The 15,571-nt window shown below is 39.8% G+C and overlaps 1 protein-coding gene across 1 annotated transcript in view; it reads right to left on the reverse strand.

Moving 5' to 3' along the window:
- Positions 1 to 15,571, reverse strand: part of macrod2 (mono-ADP ribosylhydrolase 2) — a 402,096-nt gene that overhangs the window by 236,294 nt on the left and 150,231 nt on the right. The window lies entirely within an intron of this gene.

The raw sequence follows: 15,571 nt of genomic DNA on the forward strand, positions 1-15,571 counted from the left end.
GCGTGCTTTATCATGAGAAAACAAACAACCAGCAACAAGCTGAAAATTATGTTTATGAGTTTGATTCCGGTTAGTGAATGTCTACGTTTTCAAATCAGCTCCCTGGTGCTCTATCTCCTCTCTATAGGGAGGCTGCGTCTGCCATAGAGTGCTGTGCCTATTGCTGGTAAATATTGACAAGCTTAGGAATGAAATTAGCTGGGCTAGGATCTAATAACGCCTCCGCACACAGTGAAAATGAGACTGTTCTTCCTGTAATCTCTCTCCTCTGTCAACAGCGATATGCAGTCCGATCATTAACTGTATTTTCTGGCCCGTTGTGGAATCCACCGTCTTCTCTGCGGTGAGCCTGCCACGATGTGGATCTGTGTTCTGATTCTGTCATGCTCCCGGTTGATGTGTGTGTCCTGGTTCTACGGAGACCCCTGCCCATCCCCCCACCTATCTAAGGTTTTAATTTTACCAGGTTAAGGCCATGATACATCTGATTGATGGCACGTCTTACAGGAGAAGGCAGAGAGATAGAAATCCGCATTATCCGTCTCTGAAAGCCTGACATCCCCCCAAGAGCATGTTATCAATCACACTGAAACATGATAAAATCCTCTTCAAGTTGTCCTGTAAAAATCCTCACAGGCCATTAGAGGAAAACAGAGGTAGGAGGAAACAGTGGCAGGTGGACAACCACACGTACCCATTTTTTTTGGTTGCTCTTCGTTAATACGAGATCAATGGAGGGCAAAAGCCTCCCAGACTAACTTTATCTATGAAAACTAAAAGAGTTGAGATCAGACAATTAAGAGCCTGCAGGATAACATTAAACATTTTTGTAATATTCAGATTAAAGAAAAATGTGACTAATCACCATCTTCATCTATAATCTAATAATTATTCCTATACAAAGCTAGAAAAAACATCTTTAAAAAAAGGCTGGAGATTAGTTATAACCTATCTTCTAAAATCTATTTTGCTTCACATCGTCAACACAGACAAAAGGTCTTTTGATGAGGGATGGTCTTTTTCTCCGCTCCTTTCAATCTCTCAGAGATGAGTCAACAACAACAGCTGGGTGGAAGATTTTCTAGCTCTATCAATCATCTTTAATGGACTGAAGGACAGGCACTTGACAGAGACAAATCCTGATGGCTTTTCAAAAAAGTAACAAGAGTTTGACAGTGATGTGGATATGAGGAGGGATCGCTGTGGTGCCAATGAAAGCTACTTAACACAACAAGAGCAGATGTAGCGCTGGCTGTGGGCTTGGCATTTTTATAATATCCACTGTGCGAACAAGATTGATCACAAATGTCTAGTTGCATCTTTGCAAACATGAATTGTTCAATTCAAATTGGTACACCTATTTAAATGTGCGGTGTGTTAATGTGCATAATATCCAATTAGCCAATCATGTGGCAGCAACTCAATGGATTTAGGCAATTTAGGCATGTAGACCTGGTCGAATTGATCTGCTGAAGTTCAAACCGAGCATCAGAATGGGGAAGAAAGCGACTTTGAACGTGGCGTGGTTGTTGATGCCAGATAGGCCAGAGTTTTTCAGAAACTGCTGATCTGCTGGGCTTTTCCCACACAGTCATCTCTAGGGTTTACAGAAAATGATCCCAAAAAAAGAGAAAATATCCAGTAAGTAGCAGTTCACTGGGTGAAAATGCCTCGTTGAAGTCAGAGGTCAGAGGAAAATGGACAGACTGCTTCGGGCTGATGGAAAGACATCAGTGACGCAAATAGCCAAGCTATGCAGAAGAAGAACGTGCAATACTCTGCACCTTGAAGCAGATGGCTTACAGCCGTCACTCACCACTCCTGTCAGCTAAGAACAGGAAACTAAGCTATAATTCACACAGGTTCACCAAAACTGGACAGTAGAAGATTGGAAAAATGTTGCCTGATCTGATGCGTCTCAGTTTCTGTGGTGAAATTCAGATGGTAGGACCAGGATTGCATCCATCTATCCTACCTTATATCACCTAGTTCAGGCTGCTGGTGGTGTAATGGTGTGGGACGTATCTTCTTTGTACACTTTGGGTCCTTTAGTATCAATCGAGCATCATTTAAACACCACAGCCTACCGGAATATTGTTGCAAACTATGTCCATCTATTTATGCTCACAGTGTACCCATCTTCTGATGGCTGCGTCCAACAGGCTAAAGCAAAGTGTCACAAAGCTCAAACAATCTCTAACCGATTTCTTGAACATAGTGTACTCAAATAGTGATAGTGAACATTGTGAACTCAGTCCAACAGATGGATGTGATGGAGCGGGAGATTCACATCATGGATGTGCAGCTGACAAATCTACAGCAAATGTGTAAGGGTACGGAGCAAAATCTCTAAAGAATCTGTGGCACAAAGAATTAAGGCAGTTCTGAAGGCAAATTATCCCTTAAATAAAAAAAAAACTTGTAGCCTGAAATAGGGAAGGAGACACAGTTTAGCAAATATCAATATCAATGCTTCCCTTGCACAGGTGAAAAGCAAACTACCATCTTCTAATGGTCATAAGAAGACATCCAGGTTTGGAAAATATTATACTGCCCTTCTCTGTTGTGCAGAGTTCCCGTGGGAGTCCGCCCTCCACAGACACTCTGACTACACTCATCACTACTGAGCATAACCGATCTTTTTACCTACGAGCACCTCAGGAACACGGTGAACAAAAGCACATGGGATTCTGTGTTTTATCTCAGTACCTGAAAAGTCAGATTGCAGATAATAGTTTCTGATTTTATTTCACCGCACCCCCTGTTCATAGTTGCATTAGCTACTTTTTCTGATGTTACTGAATGTGTCGCTGTGCATCGTGCGCCCCTAAAAGCCTGGAAATTTCTTCACAGTGCCTGGAAATACAGAAGGAGATGCTAAACTGATCTGGGTGATTGCCAGAATCTCGAATGGCAAAGCCACAGATTTAATTTACCTGCTTTACTTTAACCACTTCACAGAAATGGATGGAATACAGCAGATGCATTGTGGGTAATATGCGTGTTTATTTCTGTGTCTGAGAAAGAGCTATAGAGAGGAGCAGAGAAGCACAGAAACAGAGAGAGGTTTCAGATGTACTTTGTAATTTGAAATTAAATTGCAGAGTGGAGGCAATCTAAACCTGAATGTGAGTACAGTTTTCTCTGTCCATTATTTAGGCAACTAAAAGCAGATCTGAGTTCCCATAAGTGGAGATATGACCCACATGCAATTTGGCCATCAATTTATTTTCTCATTTAAGTGGGATCTCACCATTATTCCCTGCAGATTTCTATTATGGATGCCTGCAACATTACAAAGGCGGTCTCAGATTTTCATTAACTAAGAATGGCATTAACATTCGTTGGAGAGAAAGGACAAGTCTGTTCACTCTCCGTCACAATAAAACATCAAAGCAACAAGAAAAAACAATAAATTACTTTTTATTTTGATTATCGACGTATTTAAGCATCAGTAAAACATCATTTATTGTCATATTTTGCAGCTGCGCCATCTAAGCTCAGTGGATTTCAATTCTATAGGTCTAATGAAGTTTTGTCATCAGCCACAGCACCACGTGTTTCAGCAGTCTCAAAAGACTCGTGCGCGCCATTATTTCTGTGTCCCTGTTTTCATTATCCTTAGATGCAGTAATCATTCAAATGCTAAATCATCATCCTGATGCTGCACCTGCATCACGGCACTAAGAGACGATCAAAGTGACCTCTTTTTATCCCAGCTTTTAGGCTGAATCACATGTCAAGTAGCAGCCCTGAGATGAGCATGTGCTCAGCTCCGTTATGCACAACCAGTGGAGCACAGTGCTATATTTTAACTCCTATTAAGACTTCTTTATAGAGGACATTTCATTTAACTGGTTTAATATTCAGGCGGCAGCATCTGCTTCTATCAACCCCACCACTGGGCTTCCTCGGCCCCCGCTGAAAAATATAACAGTTAATACCTCATCTATCTCTCTCCTCGCAGCCTGCCACTGCTTTAGGCTGGGCCTATGTGGGACAAAACATTTATTCATCTTCTCTGAGTGCCTTGCTCAGAAAAAAGCTTCCCAGAGCAGCCACTCCAGCAAGTCCACACAGCTAATGAAGATAACTTTGAGCAGTGGCTGGACGGCATCTCTCTGAACACATAATGGGAACTAGGAGAGAGCAAGAGACAGAGGGAGAGACATATTGAGAGAGACAAAGGAGACAAGAGTGTGTGCGTATGAGTGTGTGTGTCAGTCTAGAGCAGTTTGAATTAGTTACTCAGCTGTAACCTTGGCTCCTGCCATTGTTGAAGACACCTCTACCTCGTCCTCTCAAGGCTCCGTTCCCACATGCATTAAGGGACTCAGCAAAGCTCTGCTTACTCTCCCTGGGCTTCTCCCAGGCAGCCCGAAAACCAAGGGCTTTCAATCGCTCCCTCAGACACAATGAATACCTGCTCTGCTCTCATTACAATACCCTGCTTTTCAGAAATAGTGTCAGCAGCAATTTTCTCTCCTAATTATTTTCCACTCCTCTGAGGGTTAGGTTCAGGACTGGAGCCAAAGAAGGCAGGCCAGGGTGGGCAGGAAACGGGGGGAGGGTTTCTGTATTTTACCTGGCAGGAAACGGAGAGGTCTGCATATCAGTTCATAATCTAACGGAGGTAAATAGTCACTTATATCAAGGTGGATCTAAACTTCAGCCTCTGCCAACTCTATGCGAGGGCAGATCAGGAGATAAGAACCGAAACTTTTGTCAATACTTTTTCCCACACCGAGAGTTGCTGTTTCCACACAAAACCAAGCATATTCCTGAAACCACTGAGCCATATATTGCCTCTCACCTATTTTTTTGTAGTATCCATGGCAACAACATATTTCAACTCTCCTCCTAGCTCTTTTAGAGCTGTACACTGATCAAAGCCCCTCCTTAGTCCTACCTCTGTGATTTACGACACCATTTTCTACTCAACTAATTTCACTGAAGGAGATAATGACATGGATTAGTTGCTAATCAAGTGCCAATCAGAGATCTGGCTGAACTAAATGTCAGGTGGAATATATTCAAGCCATTGTGGTTACTCCCTTGTGATACTGGATTATGTGTCCTAATCACAGCAATTTTGGATGCAACAGGAGCCTGATCTCACTCTGCACTGTAACCAAGTTCCCAGGAAAGGGATAATAATCTCCATTTTACCTGTAATACTCAGGTAAACAAGGGATTTGGGCTAATAGCGTGCCAGGCACATAGTCACCGATGTTACTCTCCAAAGTGATATAAAATACCACAGGCTTACTTGACACTGGCACTGCGATGTAAGCAGGAAGCAGAACGAGTGACGCGACAATCGCAGGTTCCTGTAAGTTAATACTCTTACTGAAGAAAATCTCTGCAAAGACTGGAAGTGTTTTCTATAAAATAGCTGACCGAACGCAGTATGCTGTAACTACAATTGTATAACCGCTAGCCTTAAAAAGGACAAAATGGATCGCAGCTTTATTTGCAACCCTTAGAGGGCATGGTGACTTCACTGTCACTCCTTTTAATCCTACCCCACTCAATTAGGGTGGGCTTAATCTCTCTTGTGACCAGAAAATGAGGGAGAAGCTTCTAACATCTGGTTAACATTATGCATAAGTGTATTCTAATTTAAACCATGTACTTTTTCCTGAAGCTAACAAAGTAATTTGGTATCTAAACCTGAGAAGCATGTCAGTGGGTTATTAAACAATTAAATGTTGCTACCCTCAGTAATCAGAATGAAAAATACTAAGACTTTGATTATCAGTTTGTTCTCTTTTTTTGCACAGTGCCGCTTGGGTGGTGAATCTCTGTAGTGTTACTCCCCCTCTCCCTGTAGTACTGTCTGGATGATTTAAAAAGTAAAAATGAGACAGATGGAAATTGTAAAACCACAACAGTTTGACTTAGAAAACTAAAACACAGCTGTGTGTAAAGTGCCATGTAACTGACATATACATAACCACTCAACTAGAGCAGTGTGTCACCAGACTGAGCGCAGGAGTGTTCAAACACACCTGCAAATGTAGAAGGTTGTCAGTGATAGCTGCTAATGTTAGCTACACTCTTTTCTTACTCTGAGACTTAATTATAAGTCCAAAATTTTAATTTCCACGTAATCAACAAGTAATTAGTCACCAGGAACAGCTTAATAAATTATTAGTGCCTAATGAAAAAAACCCTACAGATGATACAAGCTCCGTCTCATGGCTGGAAATGATGTGTTTAATCGGTGATTCAGTGAAGCAGCTAGCAGCAAAACAGCGATCAGTCCAGGACTGTAGCATATGCCTATCACTGTAAATGAGTATATTCCTCCAGGTGTCATTATCCCTTACATACAGGAACATACTATCTTCTCTGTACATAAAGGTAATGCTTTATGTAAGTGTAGTACATGTCTAGTTCAACCAAAACCTGCTTTTTGTTATTAGTTATTTTCATGGATCAAAACAAGATTTTAGGTGGTGACTGTGCAAGTAAGCATAACTCCTTGTCTATGTGACCTTTGTTACCTTAAAAGTCACTGTATTTTAAGGTTTAAGCAAATAAACTCCAACTTACAAAAAAAAAAAGATATACATGTATAACTCTTTTTGCAAAGTTTTTTTTTTTAAATTGCATTCCTGATGATTTTCCTTTAGTGTAAGTGTTCATTGCAATTGATTAAGAAACCTCTTTATATCTAAGGATCATAACATAGATCTACTTGTTGGTTTAAAATACTTGATGCAACCATTCATGAGAATAATGGAACATAACGTTACTTAAGTAGTTTCTTTGATATCTCTAGTCATACTTCTCAAACCTGCACTGAAGCCCAAGTGTGCATTTGCAGAGCTTAAGCTTGACTTATTAGGAGAACAGAATCTTCATGTTGTTGTTCGAGGTCAGCAAAGGAATGCCAGGTTAGGTTACCAAAGGCCATGCGACAGTGTCGTCGTCGCAAATGTAGAGTCTGACAGCTGCGGACGACTCGGTGCCAAACCCCAGCCGTGCTGAACTTTCCGAGACAGTTGCGACGGCCCCCGGCACTCATATAAAGATGTTGTTTTAACTGTTGTGCCATCATGCTGAGGCATTCTTTGTCTGAAGCAGCGGAGTCACTCTGTCACAGTGAAATGTATGATTTGCATTCTTCGTATGACGGGGTGATTCTTCTTAACTTCAGCCAGGTTGGCAATACTTTATTTTGGAGAATCTAATACAATGAGTCTATTTAATGAAGTGAATCCCTTTAGCATCCTAAATCCAACCCCCAAAACGAGCAGCTCATGGTGAAAACATACAGACATAATAATGAGAATCACTTAAAGCTCGGCTGGGATTTTACTCTCAAACTGCACGGAGTGGACAGAACACAGAGTATCAACAAACGATTATTCAAATTAGTTGTGACAAGCTGCCCAGTGTGGTTTCTGGAGTTCTTTTGTAGTTTCCATACCAAAGTTATAATGATTTGCATTCCCTCACAGCACAGGTAGACTATACACACCCAAACAGACATGAATGCATGATGTCTCTTACATCATATAATCCTATAGTGAAATGCCTGTCTCAATAGTTATGGACGCAGAGGTGAAGTGCAAAAAGTGTGCCAGCCTACCATCAAGGCACCATCTCTCAGGATACGATTGTGTCATTTGTAATCACACTTGGCATGTCACATCACATTGTGCTTATAGAATGGCATCCGTCTGGAAGGAAATCCAAAATTTGTCTGTTCTATTAGACTTCCTGGGTCTGAAAAGCCTCTTTCATCTCAGGGTGTGAGGTGCGCTAATAATCACAGATAAACACAAGCGTCCTTTTACAGCTTCCTCCCTCCTTCAATATCGCACTCATTTTTCACCTTTGACTCCTCACCCACTCTCTTATTACAAACAAGCACTCTGCCAGTGTGGCTATTATCGCCCCTTCTCCTAGGTTAGATTACCTGTGGAACCTGAAGCTTTACTATCACTGTAACGTTAGAGAGAGGAAAGAGAGTTTCCACAGACTGAATCGTATGAGAGGCCAGTGTATTGTGCATGTATGATTGTGCACCCAAGTACATGCGGTGTCTCTTGTGGGCAAAGTAACATTAATTCCCATAAATGTGGCATCATATCATACTAAAATGGAAAAAGAAATCATCATGGCTTCCATGCCTGTGCACATATGTTAGATGTTTCGAAAATTAAACACTTTATCAATGCTTCCTTTGTGCTCCCAGGAGGAATCAACCCATTTCTGATCAATCTGAGACATTATAAACAAGAATAATATGACATGACAGGTAACCCGGCCCTGTAAGTGATTCTGACATCAAAGAGCTTTCGGACGTGTACATCTGTGGTATAAAGGTAGTTAAGCCAACACCAGGAAGCATCTCCTATCAATAAGCTCGCCTCGTATCTCAATGGGTCGAGAGCAAATCAGCTGCCAGAGAAGATAACATAAAATATTCTTTTTCCTGATTTCAATTCCACCGCTGACCATTAAGGACTCCCTATGGACTACATCAAGAGTCAAAACCAGATTTGAATTATTGATTAGGTACATCTTATTCTCACTTAATATTAATGCAGATCTATCACTTCCACCACTAACACATCATCAGCCTTTCATGTTTTTTAGTAATAAATTAAGTATAGGAAGCTCTATCAGTTGCTTAACACATGACAAGCCCTCCTTGGATAAAGAACTATCTGGAATCGATAGAACACACCTATTCACACTCCAAACATAATTAAATGCCGCCTCCTGGAGAAATTGCTCTCTTTGAAAAGTTCGGCTAATGGGGGACACGCTAATGTTGAGAAAACATGGCTGGAAAACACAATTCCCTCCGAGCAGATCCTGGCCAATTACATCATAAATTACTTCCCTGCACAAAGTTCATCTTTTGATTTTCCCAAGAGAGCCGGCTGTAGGAAGGTAAAGGATGACTTTTCTAGGAACAACCTGACTAGAGGTGAGAGTTGGAACAGAAGCGCTTTGTTCAATGCAAACGGGCTCTGAGAACAATCAGGACAGGACAAGACAAATGCATGTAATTATTGGGCAATCCGAATAGTAAGCTTTACGGCTCGTGAGGAGAGAAAACAAGCATGGCTGCTGCTTCACACTCTTGGATCTTGAGGCCAAAACTCTGTGGCAAGTTCGTAATTGCGGAAATGAAGAAAGATGGAGCCGTTCAATGAAAGGCCACTGCTTTCAATTAAAATGCATGAACAGCTGTTGCTATTATGCATGGTTCTTTGAGTTTACTGGTGCAAAGCGCATCTTCAGCAAAGCCTACAGCTATGTACGATACATTTACATTTGTACAAGTATGAGAAGCTTGCAAAGCCAGAGAAAGCTACACAATTAAAATATCATCATAGTTTTGAATTCCTTTATTTTAGCCTCGCTCTGTAACCTGCAAAAAATACACTGCTTGAATCTCTTCTTTGCTTCGGCTAATTAAAAGTCAAAAAACACCATAATCGCTCATGATTTCGGTATATTACTAGGAACTGGGATTCGATATTTATTTTTTCAGTTAATCTAATATTAATAGTTTTTATTTTTCAACACTAAATATTACTATGGAGGAGTTCTATTCCAGCTTTCATGGTGAGAGCCGTGCCATCCACAAATCGCCACAGCTCAGTAGTTTATATAGTAGCATTCAATTCATTTCAATTTTCTTTATATAGTGCCAAATCACAACAACAGTTGCCTTGAGGCAATTTATATTGTAAGGTAACGACCCTACAATAATACAAAGAAAACAAAGAAAACACCAGCAATCACATGACCCCATATGAGCAAGCGCTTTAGCGACAGTGGAAGAAACCTGCAGCCGAATCAGGATCATGGAGGGGCGGCCATAGTGGCATGTAGTTTATTTAGTATAGTTTACATTGCATGTGCTGTTAACTGAATCCTTATTTATTTCCAAAAGAATTAGAAAAAATTAAATTACTGCTTAAAAAAAATCAAAGGAACACTTAAACTGCATCAGCTCTTGTTGAATAAAATATTCAAGCCACAGACGTACACTGTGTATCACACTGAGAAGAAAATGACGTAAAAACAACGGGGGCTGACAGGGGGCCACACAAAATAAATCTTTAAATACTGCAAAAAAAAGTTGAGATTGATATATTTAATATAAAATACACCAAAAACTAAAAGTAAACTAATGTCAATAACACCAGGGGGTAAGTCATTTTCTTCTATTAACGCTTACTGCTGTGTTACAACAATGAACACATTATATTGTGTAGATAACAGCAAAGGTAGGGTGATATACCCTCAGGTATAGAGTTGACTTAATTTGATTCCTGCTCCTGCATAGCTTCAAATACCTCAGAAATATCAAAATTAAGAATTTAAAACACATAAAAACTAAAATAATGGTAAAAAGTACGAAATTCAATTAGACGGTAATAACAGTGGTAGAAAGGATTATGTAGGTTCCCATCGTATCTGTTTAGTCTTAACATTAGCCTCAAATATATTTTAGATGTGCGGCCAGTGGGGAAAGAGGCTGGATATGAAGATGTACAGCAGTTATATTAATGTGTTTCTTCTTTCATTATAAACATTTTTGTGATATCTGCCTGAAAAGGAAAAAGCTACAGACTTAAAGTTAAAGTGCTGAAATCAATACAATCATGCCTAAGTGTGTTCTTTTCTTTTAAAACAGGTACTGAAAATAATGTCTTTTTTCCATTACAAAGGAACTGAAACAAAATGATTAAAAAGAGCAAAAACTGAATTAAATCAGGGAAAACTCCTGGCGGATAGAAAATTGTTATTTGAATTTTATGATCCTGAGATGTGGTTTTTCTAAGAACAAATAGACTTGATAGATCTTCACAGAATTATATGTTTGCTTGAGAGGTATAAAAGTCTAAAATGACTGTATTAAAGTTCTCAAGTGTTAGTCAACAATTATACTGATTGCTTTTCCATTAAAAACAAAATTATAATTATGGATATTCCTTTAACTGTAGCCTATAATTCAGGGCAATCACAGCACTTGTCAAGCAGACCCCCGGTGTGCCTCGATGCTATAAAAATCATTACCCTTGTGTAACTCTGAGTAAGCAAACAAAGAGGAAAAAGGCCACTGGGGCTGAAGCTTGAGATAGCCAGAGTGGATTCCTCTCCTGTGATTTATCTGACAGGGCCCTGACAACTTTCTTGCAGAATCCCAAAGTGCGCCATCTATTAATTGAGCCTGTGTCAGCACAGGGGAGATTAAGCATCCACAGCTGCCCACTGAAAAGTCTTCCCCAGGCCCAGCTGTGAGACACAAATCAAAGGCCTTGCCACCGAGACGAACAGACAAAAGACGGAGCCCACCTCCATGCAACGCAAACACAAAGATCAGCAGTAATGTCCTGCTGCGATTTATAGTTTAGTAAACATCTCCAGTGACACGCTTTGGTGGGGACAGTTAAAAGTTGCATTTTTAAACAATAATTCAGATCAATTCAAGGTGATATAACGCCAAGTGTGACTAGTGGTTGCCACACTAGTCACTGAGCTAACTTTAAACATGTTTTGCCTCTTGACTCCCTGTCCTTCATAAATGATCTCACTGTCCTTTTTTCCCCAGGCTCCAGTGTAGTAAAAAAAAAAAAGAAAAGGAAAAGCCTTGGGCAGACTACTGGGCCTGCTCAGCTCCGTAGATCTTCAGTTAAGGCCTGTCATCCTAAAACTGCCTCTTGTAAAAGACCTGTGTGGTCTCAGTGCTTAACCAGCAGCCATGGCCTGGCTTCATCATGTGAGGCTCCTCACTGCAGAGCCAAGGATTAACCGAAATTGGGCTTTTATAATTATACTGTCATGATTCCAGGCCTTTCCTGCTGGTCTTTTTAATTAAGTAGATAATTTCTCTCTGGGGATGACCAGCTTTAACATACTTACAGGCTATTTCGACAGTGGCCTCTTCTCAGAGCTGTGGCAAAAATCTGATGAATCAAAACTATTATTTTGTCATGAAAACCTAAACAATATCACATGCGGGGCTATCGCAGGACTGCATTTGATAGAAATAAATCAGTGGGGGGGTGTGAATGATAATGAGACTGCTCAAGCGTTGTCCTGGCGTCCCACCCACCCACCTCAGTGACAACTATAAAAGCTGCCCTATCTCTGAAGGATGGAGATGAATCTTGGGAGGGTAATAGGGTCTTCTGTCACTCATGCCTTTGTGAGTGACAGTGACAAGTCTAATAATGAGAGAGATGCCTGGTCACCCTTTCATTCAACCATTTCACTGAAGAGACCTATCTCTGCCATCCGGTGAGCAGTCATGCACCCATGCAGCACCAGCCTTGCTCGAGCAAGGTTTTATAATTCAAATGGAACAATATAATGGCCTCTACAGTGACAGCATTCAGATAGATGCTTGTCCACAGCTTGGCTCACTGCCCATTAATTTTAAAACCCCCCACAAAAGGAAACCAAACTGTTTTATGATGTACCCCAGGAGGGACTGAAACAGTAGTGAATATGGTCATTTGGGGGGAAAAATATACTTTTCTGGTAAAACATTTGGCATAAAAAAAAAGCAGAGCATCATAAGTCAGAAAGTGTTCAATTTTTCCACTGAGCTTTCTCTCTTTAGAGAAAAGCCAGCGTTATACATTACATTTAGTGTCAAGATTTTATGCTTTGGGGATTGCAGAAGAGTAATATCTGTGTTTACACATTACACACTAATGCCGTCGCACACCACTTTCTGTATCACAAACTGGCAGGATATCAGTTATTAAGGCTATGATGGAAGCCATTGACCTTCCAGAAATGATATGTGGACTTACAATGAAGTGCGCTTTGTCACCTCTGAGAATATTAGTTATCAATTCTGACTCTAAATCTCTCAGGTCAGCATATATGTCATCAGGGCGGTGAAGCAGCAGTGATGAATGTAGACAGAACAGCGAGCCACATTCTTTGTTTTGGAGCCAATCTGATCGTTTCTTTATAGCTCTTAAGCAGGTTATGATCCATTTTTCATGTCTTATACAAAGATGGGATATACTAAATCCATTTATGGCATAATTGCTGATGCCATTAAAGAAGAGCTTAAGATATATTTTTTAAAATCTGATTATTTTTATAATAAAGACCGCACAAATTGGAAACAAGAATTACTGCTTAATCTCAGTGCGGGTAGAGACGTACAGTCACGTTGCATGGTTTTTACGTCATAATGTTTGGTAGGAAAACTGCCAAGAGTGAACCGTTTTTTGGTTACACTTTAACACTCACAATGATTTTACTCTGTGCATGTCTAGGGGACTTGAAAGATTGTTTTAGCACTATTTAGATCTGGCACTGATATAAAATCTTTATCCAAATGCACTGTTTGGACAGTTATCAACTCCCAATCACTGTGCATTACCAGTCTAATAGTTTAAATCTGGAAATGCTCATTGGAATTGAATTGCTAATGTTTAACTAAAACACAGAGACAACCAAGTGATGGGCCGAATAGCAGCTGTACCGAGTATAAGGGTTGTTATTTTGCAAATTACATGACTTTTTGAAACAGTCCTCTACTGGTAAACACACAATTAGAGCAACTCATCTACAAAGTGTCTCTTTGCGATAGCGATTTCAATCAGCTGGTTGTGTTCTGGTTATATTTGTACATAAAAGTAAGGTTACTGAGCACCTGGGATACTTTGCAGTCAAATCAATGTCCCTCTGCAAATATGTCACTATTTGTGGATTAATTTATGCCAGTAATGTCAGTCAGTGTTCTGAGTTTTTGCATGCTTGATTTTTGGATCTTCAGGTTTTAAGCTCTCGTTACTATTGTTCTCTGGTTTCTGTTTACATTTTGTGTATTAGTTTGATTTACTTCTTTGCGTGTGTTTCAGTAGATGCTTCCTGTTATCTGAAGTCAAGCATCTCTGATGCTTTTTATTTAGTTTTACTTCACTTTTCCTGTTGTTCCTGATTAATGTTAGCTCTGTTCCTGTTTGCTTTCCTTAGGGTCAAGATTTCCCATTACCTCTTGTCAAGTTTTCCATGTTGCTGTGTGTTCGGCTTGCTTGCTTGCTCTGCATTTGGATCCGTAACCTCACACACCAGACACACAGCGGTTCATGACAAGAAATTATTGTAAAATTCAGTGTATATAGATGGTAACAGGTTTTCACATTCCACTTGTCATATTTACTCACCATCACCATCAGGAGTAACCCTTACAGAAGCAATGAGATTGCTAGTTCATTGCACACAGTTGTGATAATTTTGGCTGCGCTCTGGTCTCTAACTACTATGTTCCTCAGTGTGTATGAAGCATAAAATTTCACAACTACCTGTCGTCACCAGGATATTATATCACACAATAATATATTAAACTGAAACTATTTCTAAACTAATAGATAGGCATTTGCAAAATTACACGCTTGAGGGGCATCCAGATATCTGTAACACTGTTAGCATTTGGGAGAGGCTCTGTCACTAAAATTGAAGAAGAGTAAAGATAGACAGAGGAGGAGAAAAAGAAGCTGTGTCTGCTTTCTGGAAGTTTTCTCTTCACTAATCACACTCATTTTTGTATCACTTCTGATCATGATGCTTCTGTGCCGGACTCTATACACACTGCAACAGGAAACTAGATGACGCAAAGATAAGGTGTTTCTCAAGGCTAACACTTTTTTTTTTCTTTTAATCAAAGAATGATTTGTGCACGGAAGTTTAAAAGAACACGTTCACAGTTGCAGTTTGTTTAAAGCTGCACTTCACAGCTCTGCTAACATCCATATGTTGGCCTTGTTTAAAAACAGGTGCATCGCAAGTAGCACGGCATAAAGACTGATAAGCATAACATGCAGTCTGTTAAGGACTGAGTCTATAGCCCTGTGCTAAATATTACATTCTTATAAAAAGACCTCAAGTAAGTTACTTACTGTTCTTCTTATTGTTTATTTTTTTTAAACCTTCATTTCTGATGAATCTATACAGCCCTGGAATAAGAATGAGCTTTTGTACACAAAATTAATCAAAATGATCTGAGATATTGCACTGTATACATAATAATAATAAATTATATTTATATTGAAAAGAGACACTAATGTTGTTACTGTATCTTTTCAGGCAAAATAACTGAGCAGGAAGACACAGCTTTTATCTGCTGTCTCCATAGCTGTTATAACATTTCTGCTACGTATGCTGCAGACAGTGCTAAATGTGTGCTTAAAAAAAGTCAAAGCAGCTCTTCTGCACAAACCATGTATTGGTATGATTGTTAAATTACCCCACAAGTTAGTTCCCCGTCATGTTTTGCATAAAAAGATTTGAAGTTGGTGCATGCTAGCAGTTTGTGTTATGTGAGATGGGCCAATAGCAGTGGGTAGAATTGATCAACTCCTATAATGGCTGAGTGGACACTGCAATGAGTCAGTGTATTTTGACCTATTGAATTTATGCCGACGCATGTATGTCATATGTAATGCTGAACAACAGTGAAAAACTGTTTTCTTTCTCCATTTGCAACTGTAAACGATGCAATGTGCTCTGCACCTGTAAATATACTCTAACTATATAAATATATAGTTGCAAAGAAAATGAACCTTTC

This window comes from Simochromis diagramma, unplaced genomic scaffold (assembly GCF_900408965.1).
Source record: "Simochromis diagramma unplaced genomic scaffold, fSimDia1.1 OVJJ01000481.1, whole genome shotgun sequence".
Lineage (NCBI taxonomy): Eukaryota > Metazoa > Chordata > Actinopteri > Cichliformes > Cichlidae > Simochromis > Simochromis diagramma.